This window comes from Setaria viridis, chromosome 1, assembly GCF_005286985.2.
Source record: "Setaria viridis chromosome 1, Setaria_viridis_v4.0, whole genome shotgun sequence".
Taxonomy (NCBI): domain Eukaryota; kingdom Viridiplantae; phylum Streptophyta; class Magnoliopsida; order Poales; family Poaceae; genus Setaria; species Setaria viridis.
Window position 1 is genome coordinate 30,934,247 of NC_048263.2, and position 15,149 is coordinate 30,949,395.

The 15,149-nt window shown below is 46.0% G+C and overlaps 1 non-coding gene across 1 annotated transcript; it reads left to right on the forward strand.

The window, feature by feature from the left end:
* The first annotated feature begins 4,143 nt into the window (after nucleotides 1-4,143).
* Nucleotides 4,144-7,257, forward strand: LOC117855814 (uncharacterized protein At4g06744). The gene is made up of 3 exons (XR_011897360.1): nucleotides 4,144-4,174; nucleotides 4,284-4,430; nucleotides 5,330-7,257. It is a non-coding gene; the product is annotated as an uncharacterized protein At4g06744 (transcript).
* The last annotated feature ends 7,892 nt before the right edge of the window (nucleotides 7,258-15,149 follow it).

A 15,149-nucleotide genomic window follows, 5' to 3' on the forward strand; every position in this document is an offset into this window, starting at 1 on the left:
GGGGCGTGTGCCTAGGGTGCTGTGCGAGGGGAGGGGTATGGAGTGTGCAGGAGCACTTTTAGCCCCTTTTAGGGCCTCTTTGGGGGCTAAAATTTAGCTCCAAAATTTTAGCTATTTGTCACTTTTAGCCCTCCTGTTTGGATCCCAAGAGCTAAATTTTGAGCTAAAAGTGCAAGACTAAAATCTAGTCCATGGATCCAAACAGGCCCTAAGGAGTGCTAAAAGGTGCTAAAAGTGGTCCCAAGCCCACTTTTTCCCCTGCTGCCCCCCCTCTCTCCTCCCCGCCACCTGCCTCTTCCACCTGACCCCGATGCCTCCGCTGGCCATGCCTCCGCTGCCCGCATTCGTTGCCACCGCCGGTCCTGCCTCCATCGCCCGGCCCTGCCACCTCCGCCGGCGTGCCATGCCACCTCCACCGGCCCTGCCTCCTCCGCCCGACCCGCACCGCCACCACCTCACGGGCAGCCGCCAGCCTGGGATCCGAGCGGCGCCGCCTTGCCCTCTCCGGCACTAGCAAGGGACCTGGAGCAGGAAGCTGTAGAGCCCCAGTGGAGGTGGATCTGGCATCCCACCATCCCTGTCCACACCCCCGCCGGCCACACCACGCGAGCTTCGGCGGCAGCGTGCCCATTGTCGTAGAGGAAGAGGGAGCGGAGGGAGGTGGCATTGGTGAGCGCGGGTGGGACGGCACCCGAGAGTCGGTTCCCGTGGAGGTTGAGGTGGCGGAGGAACAAGAGGGAGCCGACCTCGGAGGGAGGAGAAGGAAGAAGTTGAGGAGGGGCAGAGGAGAGGAGGAAAGGAGGGGTATAATTGTCATTTCCCACCAAATATGCTAAACTTTAGCACAGTATCCAAACAGCCTCAAGTGCTAAACTTTAGCACTCCATTTGAGGGTGCTAAACTAGTTAGAACCATCTATATCCTCCCACCAAACCCTTCTAGCACGTTCTAGATTAGCGTGTCAATTTAACGAGAAGGAAGTTCAAGCGCTTCGTATCCTTCCACTCTATATCTTTAAATGCGTGACCACTCAAGTATCTGCAACCTACTCGCACTCCGTGTCTCTCTCTCCATCTCTGTGTTTTATTACCCACCAATCTAGCTATAACAGAAATTTCATCTCTCGCCACATCGATCTTGCAACATTTTAACATCTAGGATGGCGATCAGGATCGCGTCATCGACCCTTTGGTTACCACAAGCATGTCTATCGGCATGTGCCTAGGCACAAATAAAAACTGGAAGATCTACATCAAAAGCTTCCATATCCTGAGGACGTGGCTAGGTTCATGACCACTCCTGGCGCGTGGTGGGATGAGTATACGATGTTCCGCCGTGTCAAGAAGCTCGTCATCAACGAGGCCTACTCTTAGCTTCCTGAGACCGGCCGTGCGTGTATGTTATTTTAGTTACTTTGATGTCAGTCTAAATTTCGTGATATGGATGTGGGTAATGAACAAGATCCCATTAGGCTATAGTCTATAATTTTGGTGACTGAGTGACAACATAGTCATTGAAATTAATGGTTTGTCAAGTATGTGCCTTGTAAGTTTTATAAGGCCCAAGAATGCAAACCAAACCATGGCATGATCCAAATGACGGTATTTTTGGTGCTCAAATGGCGGTATTCAACTCCGAAAAATCAGTAGCACTGGATGATTCGATGGTGCATTGGAGCAACCATTGGACTAACCATCGAAGCAATTGGTACAACAGGAAAGGCATGGAAAAACTTAAACCAAGCACCGGATGATCCGACGGTGTAATTTTTAGTAGCGTCGGATGAATTCTGAAGTGAAGGCACGAAAGACTGAAGCACCAGATGATCCGACGCTTATGTGCAGGTGACCGTTGGATGAAGCATCGGAATAATTTTGGGAAGAATGGTCCAACGGCTACTTGCATCAGCGGATGATCCGATGCCTACCCAAAGAGACCATTGGATCATCCGATGATCACAGCTTAGCTGTTGGAGCAACAACTCTTTGAGGTCCTTGGGCAGCTTAGCCGTTGGAGCAACAACTCTACTCGCCCATTTTGGAGTTGTTGGAGTGTCCAGGAGTGCATTTAAGACCAAGACTCATCAAGAACACATCTAGACCACCAAAAGTGCAACGGTGATAATTCAAGACTTAGCACAAGCTTAAAAGAGTGATTAGTGATAGGATAGGTCTAGAGAGAGTGAGTGCAAGATGTTGCTACCTTGTGATTGGTTCAAAGAGGGAACCACCATTGTAAGCCTGTGTGCCTGCGCCTTGGGGCCTTGGTGGCTCACCAGCAAGTCTTCAATCCTCTAGGTTGGTGTGGAGCGGTGACGATGACCTTGTGCGGGGGACAAGGAGACCCCTTCCTTCATGGAGAAGCTCTGTAGTGGAGACGGCATCAATGTGACTGGAAGAGAGGGAGTGGTGAGCCTTGCCTTTATGGCAAGCTTCTCATCTGTCTTGGCAAGAGCTTTTGTGGTGAGCCCAAGATCTTTGAACGGGAGAGAGTTGGTGACCGAGAGCATATCCTTGGTGGATCTCCAGCGTGGACTAGGGGTGGCATTTTCCTACCAATGCCACAGGATAAATAATCGTGCCATGTTTGCATCCTTTCTAACCCACTCCTTTACATTTCCGCATTTCATACTTGCAACTTGAGTGCATTTAGGTCCTGTTTGGCATGGCTCCAACTTCGGGTGGAGCTGCTCCACTCCAGAACTCCACATGGAGCAAGCTCCGCTCCAAAACTCCAGAACAAAAATGAGGTGTTTGGCTAGATGGGTGCTCTCAGCTCCAAAAAAGATCGATTTCGGTGTGGATTGCCATTGTTGCCCCCCAATTAAGGCCCCACTTGTCATCCTCTCTATCCCATCTTCTTCTTCCCCTTTTTCCACTGCACTGTGCCGCACACGGGAGACCCTCCACGGGCGGCGGGGTGGGTAGCGACGGGGCGGCGGGTGGCGATGGGCGACGACAGGCGGCGACGGGCGACGACGGGCGGCGAGCGGCGACGGGCGACGACAGGCGGCTGGGTGGGTGGCGACGGGCGACGACGGGCGGCGGGCGGCGACGGGCGACGGGCGCGGCAACGGGCGACGGCGGGCGGCGACGGGCGGCGAGCGAGGCGGCGGGCGGCGGCAGGCGGCGACGGGCGGCGAGCGCGGCGGCGGGCGGCGGCGGGCGGCGACGGGCGGCGGCGGGCGGCGGGCGCGGCGACGGGCGGCGGGCGGCGGGGGCGGGCGGTGGCGGGCGGCGGGGGCGGGCGGTGGCGGGCGGCGGGTGGCGACAGGCGGCGGGCGCGGCGACGGGTAGGGCTCTGGCGGCGAGTGGGGCTCGGAGAATAGAATGAAACGTTTTTTTGTGTAACCAGTGGTATTGGTGGGTAATTACCCACCAACTCCACGAGAAGGTTCAAAAGAGAGGTTTCTGGAGCAGCAAAAGAGGTGCTCCAAAACTCCACCTCCATTTGCACTACAGCTCCATGGAGTTGGCAACTCCATGGAGTTTTGGAGTTGGGGTGTTTGGCTGAATTTTTTGATGGAGTTGCTGGAGTTTAGGAGTGGAGCTGTGCCAAACAGGGCCTTACTTTCTAGAGTAGTATCTTGATATGATTAATTGGTTCTAGGTTGCAAAATTCTTTGTAGGTGGGAAGTTTTTCACTAGATCAACCGTAGTTGCACATCTAGATAGCATGATCTATTTTATATTTGATGCTTTGTAGTGGAAGCTATAAGGTCAAGATTTTAAGTTTGTCTAATTCACCCCTCCCCTTTTAGGCTACAAGCATCGATTCCTTTCAACGTGGAACGACCGAGCAGGTACTGTAGTGTAATAAAATTATTCGCTTGCGTTTATTAAGTTTTCAAAAAAAAATTCTTATTTAAACAACATTCTAACCGGTCTAGAACCGAGCTGCTTAGAATGAGTGCATATGCACTTGTATATAGGAGAGACTGTGGCATCTAATAACCATAACCCTTGACCAGATACTCACCGCCGCCACTTGCCATTCCTCCACCTTTCCTGCTCCTCTACCGCTCGCCGCTTCTCCCCCGCTCCTCATCCTCTCATGTAGATGGTGCCATCCGTGGAACAGGTGGCCAAGGCAGGGGCAGCTAGCTTTGGCGACTGCAGTGACATGCCTCGCTGAGGCCACGGCATGCACGGTGGTTTCCGCGACCGCGAGAGAGGTGGTCCTTTGCTCCCTTGCCGTAGCCGCCACCAGATCTGCAGCCATCCTGACTGGATCTGCAGCGGAGACGCAGAAGGCTCTTGCATTCTCCACCCGTGCCATTGCAGATGCGATCGCAGTGGTCGTGGGGAGGCAGGCCACACTAGAGACTCAGGCGAGATCTGCGACAGGGAAGGTCCATGCTCGCGTGGCCTTGGAGCGCGAGCTCTGCCTCCCCTTCGACCATAACCTCCATCGCAGTGGTGGCGGCCGCAGTATGGCAGCCGGTGCCCTTAACCTTCCTTTATCTCCTAAGGGGGAAAATGTTGCTTTATTTGCCATGGGGCTTTCCTTTTTTTTGAAACATAGTATATACGCTCACGTAAACATACTCGCACTCATCACTATGAATACACGCACGCAACCGTACCCTTATGAGTACCTTCGAGAGACTGAGCCGGCACATTCTTAAGATTGACGAAATTACAACTGGCATCTCGCTGTCGACGGAGACGTTATCTACCACTAAAATAATAGCGCTTGTTAAGTTTTGGAATAAATTAAAAAAATTATGAGCATCAGTGTCGATCAATGTCGAGTCAAGAATTCAAACTAGGTGAACAAGTTCCGCCAAACCTAGCTACCCTCAGTTTCGCTGCCACGGAGCTTTTCAGTAGCCGTGAAAGAGAAGCATCGAACCATGACGCGAATAATTTGTCTCGCCCAGCTAGATCTACCAACGGCTAAAGAAAAAAAGCTTTGACGGTGTCAAATGCTTCCACGTGGTTGCGTGCACGTGTCTGCGGATCTTCTTAGTAAAAGCCAACAATTTGTATAGGTACAAAGCGTCAAAGCCCATGCATCCTGTACTTATTTGAATCAATACATTGAAGTTTGTTAGATTAAGTCGTAATTATGAGATGGACATAAAAAAAATAATTTCTGCCTCCACCCGTTGTGCACCGGCAGTCCGGCACCATATATATGAATATTATGTCGAAGGTTTCAGTATGTTATCTCTCAAGCGGGCCTGCTCATCAAGTGCTCAACTACCTCTGTTCCAGAAAACACCGCTCATTTTCTCAGTAGAACTAGCAAGGCGTGCCTAACCACCATAAGCGTTGTCCCTTAACCAGTGCCTTCATCTTTATTCTCTCTTACACTGTTCTAATAGCATCAGTAGAGTCAGCAAGGCCAGGATTGTCTTACAACCAACATTCTCCTACATACCCACAGATACACGATCGACTTCCAAAATGAACAGCTTTTCCACGCGTATTTCGTCATCCAGAGCTTCAAAAATACCGTCACATGCGATCCTAGGAACATCACGTCCACCTGGACCGGCCCTGACATCTGCGGCAAAAGGAGCTACGTGGGCTTCTATTGCGCGAGAAAGCAGGGACCCGGTAGCAACCTCACGGTGACTTCAGCCATTTTCAATGGTTTTGGCCTGTGCGCGCCAAAGCTTCGAGGCTTCCTCGACCAGCTTCCCGATCTTGCTCATTTCCAGGCTACATCTAACAATTTTGGTGGTGATGTCCCCAGCCTTGCCGGCCTGACGGAGGTGTCCAACGTTGATGCCAACGGTAGGCGTAAACAAAATAGAGAGGGATCACCGCGCATTACAAGTGGTAATATAAATGGTTTCGAATTAACGGCAAAAACGATGGGTGACCTAGTTCACACAATCACGCATCCCTTTGAGAATAGTATTTCAGCACACTTACCTAAAAACAACCCATTGAGCCCAAGCACCGAGAAGCTTGGATTTCCAAAGATGAACTACCTCGCCCTCGCCAACAACAAGCTCACGGGTCCAATTCCACCATCAATCGCAGAGGCACAAGATACTCTCCTCGAGGTACTATTCCTGAACAACCAGCTCTCCGGCTGCCTCTCTAACGAGCTGGGCATGCTCCACAAGGCGACCGTCATCGACGTCGGCATGAAGCAGCTCACCGGCCCGATCCCGTCATCCTTCTCGTGCCTCAGCAGCGTCGAGCAGCTCAACCTGGGCGGGAACCGCCTCTACGGCCAGGTGCCCGACGCGCTCTGCAAACTCGCCGGGCCAACCGGCCGCCTCGCCAACCTCACGCTGTCCGGCAACTACTTCACCTCCGTCGGGCCGGCGTGCGCGGCGCTGATCAAGGACGGCGTCCTCGACGTGAAGAACAACTGCATTCCGGGCCTCGCCAACCAGAGGCGCCCGGCGGAGTGCGCGGCGTTCCACAACCAGCCGAAGACGTGCCCGGCGGCGACCCCTCAGGTGGCGTGCCCCGCCGCGTCTGCCAAGGGCGCGGTGGCGGCGCCGGGGGAGAGGAAGGCGGCTAGGGACTACTCCAGCTACGTGACGTACGCTACTCTGCATGAGTGAGCCGCTTCGGTCGGTATGCAGTAGGAGACAGAGTGCCTCGGTGGGACTTTGGCTATTTGTTCCTTGTACTCTTGTGTAGTGCTGTGTGTTGGTGTGCTTGTGCTTGTTGTCTATTTGCTCTGCACGTGTTGCTGTCACTTAGATCCATCTTTATTTGGAACCGCCCCTACGGCGAGGTTGCTCACGCGCAGCCCCAGGCCAACTCCCGGGGCCGGATGGCACACGACTTGTTGCCAAACCTCTCGTTGTCACACCCGCGCGCTCAACTCTGGCCGGCCGATCGAGCTGCACTGTTGGAGTGCTGGACACGAGACGAGCATGCAACTGTGCAGCATCCCCGGCTACACTGAAGACGTGCCCCGCAACCGCGCGCGAGCACCGACGCCGACATGCCATGCATGCGTCGTCGTCGCATGTGTCACGGACATGGTGGTGCAAAGGTAGGTAGGTAGGTAGGGATAGGGTTCGGCCGCGCTCCAGCTACGTACGTGACGACATATGCCGCTCCGCATGCAGACGCGCGCCAGAGCAAACGGCTGGGCCGAACACCTCGGTCGTATGTGCTTGTGGTCATGCGAATGTAGATCTAGTGTCGTTAGGTTGGTAGGTGCATGTGAGAGCTTATTGTGAGCCTGGTTGTTTTATTCCGCGGGGTTGATCTCGCCGGCATCAACCTTGTGGTGATGATGTCCTTGTAGAGTGCTGCCATGCTGCGTGCTGTGACAATTTGTTGTACTAGAAACAACTTGTCTTTAACTTCTAGAGAAGCATTATTCGGAGTTAAGAAGATATTGCTCCGCAATGCATAACCTTTTGTCTGGTCGGTGTGCGTGTGTATATGAGTATGAAATAATAAGGTCCTGATTATTTTTTAGATAAAGGTCCTGATTATTGGAAGAACCCTAGCTAGCTACAAGATTTAAGAAGCTGGATGGAACTATGGGTGATCTGGAGATGTTTGAGTGGTATCTTATTCCCACTTTAGACTAAAACGAAAAAAAATTGTGAAAGAACTGTATGTTTAAGGCCCTCTTTGAAAAAAAGAAAAATCATAAGAACTTTGAAGGATCCCGTTCCTATAAGAAAATTTTCTAGGTAGACTTTTGGAACGAAGCACCCTGTTAAATTCCTTAGGATTTCTACCTAATACATGAATCTATAGGAATTTGGAGAAAAGCTAACATGAAGTTGGACCTCATGAAAATTTTTACTTTGTGCGTATCTCTCTCTTCAAAATCTGATGTTTATTTCCTGCGTTGTATCCACATGCTCCTTTAAACATTTTCTTGTACTTTCTTCTTTTTTTTGAAACACACATTACAAAGAAGATGCTCACGCGCGCGCACCCCTATGAATACACATATGAAACCCTACCCCTATGAGCACTACCGAGAGACTGAGCCGGCAGATCTCAACTCAAGATTGACGAAGCCACTATACGCCTCGTTGTCGATGAATACATCATCTACCACTGAAAGAATAACGCTGGTTAAATCCTAAAATAAATCAAAAAAATACAAGCACCGTACACAGAAGCAAGCACAAGCCTCGCTATCAACGAGCATGTCACCTACTATAGAAAGAATAACGCCAGTTAAATTTTATATCTGGATGGATTAGATTAGAAACTAAAGATCCTACATGAATTCAAAAGTTAGAGATCCACCCAAAAAAACATAATTCTTTTTGTGTACATACATTTATCTCCAAGAAGTGCTTGTAGTACTATTTATTTTCAAACCTTCCAAACTAGTATGTCGTAATAGATAATACTTCGAAATTCCAGCGAAGATCGACAGAATTATTAGTGCCCATGTCTCCGGGCCACCGATCTTCACGAGTTCTGTTGTGTAGCTGATCCCGAAACAAAGCCAAGATGGTTGGAGATGTTCGATAATGAACCTTGAACATGTCAGAGTTGGTCGGCAGTGTGGCTACTAAACTGGTTAGCTGGCAGCTGGGTTTCCTTTCGAGAGAAACTTATCGAGTTCAAGCTTCTAACTTAGTAGGAGTATGTTTTTTTTTTGCAACGAAATGAGAGAGATTTATTAAAGCTTATACAAAGGCATTACAAACTAGCACACGGATACAGTCTGGAACATCAACAAAATACATACGACTCTACCTCAGTCTAGTTGCAATGCAAGATGTGCCAACTCGTGCATGTGGCTATGTCCGCCGTCCGCGGCACGATCGTGTATCGACGGGTGATTCTCGACATCTGCTGTGTATGTGTGCGGTGATCTGCCGAAGGCAGACGCTAGCCTTTAAAGAGGGGAATGTAATACCCAGCTCGATATACCGACGTAGTTGAAATTGGTGGTCTATGTACCACCTTATAAATTAGAGGTGAAACTCAATTTATATATCTTCGGGTTAATCTTTTTACACGAAGTGAGGACGAAAATATAAGACGAGTGCTATGTGTTTGCGAGTCCCTTTCACATAAGGAGCTCAGACGTGAGGAGATAAACGGACAAAGTGGCATTGCAGGTAGTTATATATTTTTTTCCCAAATAAAATAAGAGATTACTTTCATTCACCATATTTTTTTTTCAAACCACAGTGTAGACGGAACGCTCACATCTACACATGCACACTCAACTCATAAATATACGCACGTAACCTTATTATGGAGTCGGCAGATCCTTTAGATTGATGAACCACCACCGGTGGCTTGTCGTCATCAGTCACGTTGCTTACCACGTTAAATCATAAAATAAATTTAGATAAATGTGAGCACCATGCTAAATCGAGGACTAAATCTCGATGAGTAAATTCCACCACAAGAGTGCTTAACTCGTATAAAATAATCAAAGGAAGTTCTATTTCTAATTACATGTTCATGGTTAACACGTACAATTTCCCTTGCGCATACGTCCTTGCTGTCTTGTACCTTTTTGCCTTATTTTGGTAGATCTAGTATACGTAGGTCTGCGAGGGTGCTCCTAGTGTGTGTTTGGTTTGATGTTCAAATTTATCTACTTTGACTAATTTTAGCCATCATTTGATTGATTGGGAGTCAAAATTCGGCTTGAGAATCTCCTCTTTTGGCCAACTTAGTTCACTTTGATGGTTATACTTGGTTAAATTAGCTCAAACATTTGATGCTTAGGTCCTGTTTGTTTCCGCTTCTCTCAACCATGTTTGATAATTTAAATGAAAATTTTCTTGCTTCTCACTTTTCGATTCTTATAGTTCAAATCTCTGAAATGACTTACCACGTAGCGAGAATAAGCAAAAATAAGTAAGACGTTTAGTGAGATTCTCGCTTATTTTCACCGATAAACTGCTTAGAAGCGGAAACAAATAGCCAAACAGGACCTTTAATTAGGTCCAAGTAGCAAACGGTCCAGCACGATCTGCCTTGGCTGACTAATAATACCCATAAATAAAAAGGCCTCATTCTCCCTCCAAAAGAGAAGGCAAGTAGCCCATAACAACACCAGTCCAGCCCGCCAAACCCACCAAAGCCCAAAAGAGACGCGATTACAGTCGTCATCCGGGCCGGTTTCTTCCATCAGCAAGGAAACCCGACCTCGCTTTGCATTATAAAAATTTTGTAATCCGTAGCCTCGCAAATTGAAAAACGAAATTACTAACCAACACTCGAGTGTTTTTCTTTTCCCTCTTCACTCATTTTTTTTCTTCAAATAGATGTTTGATGTGGTCTGTATTTGTTCTTTCTGTATTACGGCCCACCCAATAGTGGTTCCTCCAGTTTGTTGTGGCCGCACCTGTGCCTACCGCCGCCGGTGCCGCAGTAGGACCGTGCTTGGTTCGTCCCAGGCAGCACCGCAGCATGCAGCAGCCATGGACGCCACTGAGATGAGGACTTCTCGAGCAGCTTCACACCAACCCTACGAGCCTCGCACTTTTGCGCCGGGGAGCTCTTTGCCGGCGCCCGGCGGCTGCTGACGCCTGCTCGCCGCCCTCTGGGACGACGCCTTCATGGTCACCTTCCTCCTCCTGGTGCAGCACTCCTTGGTGCCGGGATCCATCTCTACGACCTGGCGGTGTAGATCATGTAGGAGTTTTACGCCACTTCCTACTGCCCTATGCGATTGCCGCGTTCAAATAAGTTCTCGCTCGGCTGCCTGTTCCTCGATCTGGTCCCTATGAAATTCATGTGAAATGTTCAATCTTGATTTGCATCTGAAGAGCAACTGATTTCAGATTTAAAACATTTGATTTTCATCTATAGAACAATTTTCAGGCTCTCAAACATTGATTTGTTCTCTTTTGTTATTTTTGTGCGCTGTTAGTTCTTGTCTGAAATATCTTCGATTTTTTCTGTATGTTGTCTTAGTGTTTTTTTACTGTTGTCATTAAAATTTTCGGTTGTTTCAGTTCCCCTTTTCAGTCATTCGATTGTTTCTGCATTGTTTTCAGTTTTTTATTGTTTTGTCAGCAATTTTTTCGGTTGTTTCAATTTCCCTTTTCAGTCGTTTCTTATGGTGCTTGCGCTCAGAATCGAGTGAATTTAGGCTTTCGCGTCACCGGTTTTTCTCTCCCAATTACTACTACGTGGTTTGATTGTATTGGTTGAAAAATCAAGTGAAGCCAGAATAAAAATCACTCGATTGTTACCTAGTCATTCCCCGATTGAAAAAGGATAGCATTTGTTCACATATGTCATAGGTTACGTACTCCAAGAGGAAAGAGTGGGTTAATGAGCTAGTAGGAATTGAAGATATGATAGTCTTCCTTAGGTCCCGTTTTTTTTCACTGACTTATTTTTAGCACCCATCACATCGAATGTTTAGATACTAATTAGGAGTATTAAACGTAGACTATTTACAAAATCCATTACATAAGACGAATCTAAATGGCGAGACGAATCTATTAAGCCTAATTAGTCCATGATTTGACAATGTGTTGCTACAGTAAACATTTGCTAATGATGGATTAATTAGGCTTAATAGATTCGTCTCGCCGTTTAGATTCGTCTTATGTAATGGGTTTTGTAAATAGTCTACGTTTAATATTCCTAATTAGTATCTAAACATTCGATGTGACACGTGCTAAAAATAAGTCAGTGGAAGAAAACGCCCCCTTAGTTAGCGAACTGAGAGAAGCTCAGCTGGTAAAGTTCCTTGTGGCGGAATCTGCTCGTCAGGTTCGAGTCCTCGACTCGGTACTATTGGTCGTAGTTTTTGGATTTATTTCAAGATTTAACCGTCGCTATTCTTTCAGGGTAGGTGACGTGCACGTCGACAGCAAGGTGCTAATGATGATTTTTCAATCTTAAGGATTTGCCGGTTCAATCTTGAGGAGGTGCTCCTAGGAGTATGGTTGTGTGCGTGTGTTCATGGAGTCGAGTATGCGTACGTGCGTCTGTGATTCGAAAAAAAAAGTCTTCCTTAGTTAAACCTTAAGGGTTTTTTTAAGGTACTCAAGACAATTAAGTTGCATATATGTTTTCAGAGTCTTCAGAGTTGGACCCGGATAGTTTTTATACGGACTGTACCTGTTTCCAGCCGATCACTTGAACAGTAACAGGACCAAAATCAGTCAACTTTCATCCCAAATAAAACTATCGATCTAGTAGGCTGCCAGGAAATCATTTTACCCATCTACTAGGTCTGTTACTGACAGGCCATGGAAGTTTCAGACGAGAAACTTTCATGTTTCATCCCAAATATCGATCAAGTAACGTGATTAAAGCAACCAAAGATAGTCCATAACTTAAACGCAGCTGCGTCACAACTCACAACAGCCGCGCATTTTTCACATAGTAACAATCATGCATGACAAGCCGCTGACAACGTAGCTAGGCATTACGTTCCAGCGAGGTCGAGATTTATTCACTGAACTTTGCGTAGCATGCTACGCCGTGTTGTAGCCACCAGTGCTGTGCCAATGCCACGGCGCTGTCGCCGCGCCGCTACGGGGAGTCGTCGGACGCCGGGGTACCGTCTGCCGGGCAGCAGCTCGGCCCCGGCCTGCAGCAGCCTCGCTCGACAGCTGCAGCGGCCGGGTCTGGCAGAGCCGGGACGAAGCTGGCTCTCAGCAGGGGCCTTGGCACCGCTGCCGCGCCGGCGCCGGTGCTCATCTCGGCGTTGGAGAGGAGGAGCACGCACACAAGAGCAGCTATTGCTTTGGAGACCTGCATGTCAGCTTATATTCTCGGTTCTTCAGGATGGATGATGGTTCTGATCCGGGACGAACGCTGATGTGCGCCATTTATAGGAAAAGGGCGGGGCACTTTTCATGTGATCCGATCGAAGAAATCGCTTGGAATGCACGGGGCTAGTTGGGACACGCAGGGGACGAGCATCCCGAAGTGATCCGGGACGCGCCGCCACACTTCGCTTGGCTCGCGCGCGATCAGATCGATGAGCATGTCTCTCCCTCCCCGGGCAAGCCGGTTACGAAATCACCTAAAGCCAATCTCAGTGCACAGTTACCTGGACTGAGAACTAGATAACTGTACTAGATAAGTGTTATGGGTATAAAACTACTCTCTCATCTGATGAAACTCCCTCTATTAATTATCTTGCAAAGCCAGTAATTTTGCTGATGTGGCATTGAATTTAATGCCATGAAAATCCCCATTAAAACTTGCCTAAGTCATTATGCCAGCATAATCCACATGGGGGTAGAGACTTGGATCGGAAGCAAAATAGCAGCAATAAACGCCAGCTCCTAAGGGCAGTTTCAACGCAAAGACTAACCCAATGATTAGGATGATGTCCATAGAATTAAATGAGCTGCCACATAGTATAAAAGACGATGTGGGAAGTGAGTAAATGAAGAAAGAGAAGGAAAATAGGTCTTGCATGAGACCTAGTTTCTACACACCATCCAAGACATAATGAGAGACGAGTAATATTAAATTCAAGTATGGAATAGTGATATTTGCATTAGAAAAACTAGTCCATCAACCCTTGCTCCCGCACGGACTAATATTTTTAAAAACTATTGTATTTAAAAATTATTTAGAAATTAAACTCCAAATTGTTTAATTACTGCTCTCTTATTTTTCAATACTTCAACATAATACTTATATAGATATGTACCTATCTTTATCTAGTTGTGATTGATTTTTAATTAATAATTACTCTATGCACTTTTTCATCCATATTCATACTTTTTTCCATTTTCTATCACACTTCCAATCCTCCATACATTATATTTAGCATACAAATCAATATTTTCATCGATTCCTCACATACTTGTATAAATGGTCTAAATGGTGGCACTCATCATGTGTATATACTTTAACTTAGTATTTTTATATTAATAATGACATATATAGGTAATTTAGAATCATATATTAGTTTACTTTTTGACATTTCTGTATGATGCACGTGAAGATAATTAGATTAAGATTTAGGTGTTTACTTTAGGTTATTTTTAATAACGACATACGTGGGTAATATAGTTAAAATTTTAGAATGATATTTTAAGTTATGCTTTATAATGATGAGTATTAGTAAATTGGATGAATATTATGGGTTACTTTAGATTATTTTTTATAATAGTTGAGCTCGATAATTTAGATATAGGTTTAGAGCTCATTTTTGAATATTTTCACAATGACAGTGGTGGGTAATTTTTTAAAAAATATAATAGATCAATGGCTATGATTATTAGAGTTTACAGGATTTGTGTTTGATATTTTTTAATTTTTATGAGAAATTGTCTTTTTTTTTTCTAGCTTATCTTGTGGAAACTAATGTGGAGTCTTCAATGGAAAAAAATAAGACTACATTGCTACAAAACTATTACCATAAGCTACCTCTCTTTTGTTAAATATTCAAACACAATACTTATTTAGATATATACTTAATATCTTCATCCAATTGTGATAGATTTTAGTTAAGAATTACTCTATAATATTTTCATCCGCATTTATAATCTTTAACTTTTCACTTTGCATCGCAGGTATACACTTGAATTTGTTTAATAAACCCTAATTTTGAGATACAATTTTAGCATAGAAATTTATGTTCTCATCACTTTATATCCTTATAAATGGTGACACACATCATACGTAAAAACCTTAATTATTATATCGTATACCAATAGTGTAAGATATAGACAATTTAGAATCATATATTACTGTATATTTTTAATTAAGGTTATTTGATTAAAACGTAGGGTTAGCTCATGTTATTTTTAATAATAGCATGTGTGGGTAATATAGATGCAAATTTAAGAGTTACTTTAAGTAATAGTGGTAGGCAATTCAGTTGCAAATTAGGGGGTTATTTTAAATATTGTTTATAATGGTATAAGTGGGTAATTTTGATGAAGATTAAGGGGTTACTTTAGTTTATTTTATATAATGGTAGAGGTGGGTAATTTATATAAATATTTAGAGGGTTACTTTAGGCTATTTTCATAATGGCATAGGTGATAATAGATCCAATGGTTACGATGATTTGAATCTATCGATTGATGGTCGGATATTTTGCTTTTTTGTGAGAATTTTAAAGATTTCTCTCTTTTTCTAGTGTCCGCCTAGGAATCCTTGGTGGCTTCACCTGGAGGCTTAAAAGGAGCCTCCAAGTAATAGTAAAATTATAAAGTATTACTAAAAAGATGAACCTAGTGTTTAACTTTTTCTCGGGCGTAGCAAGCGACGAAATGCTTCGGGGTTTATTCTAGA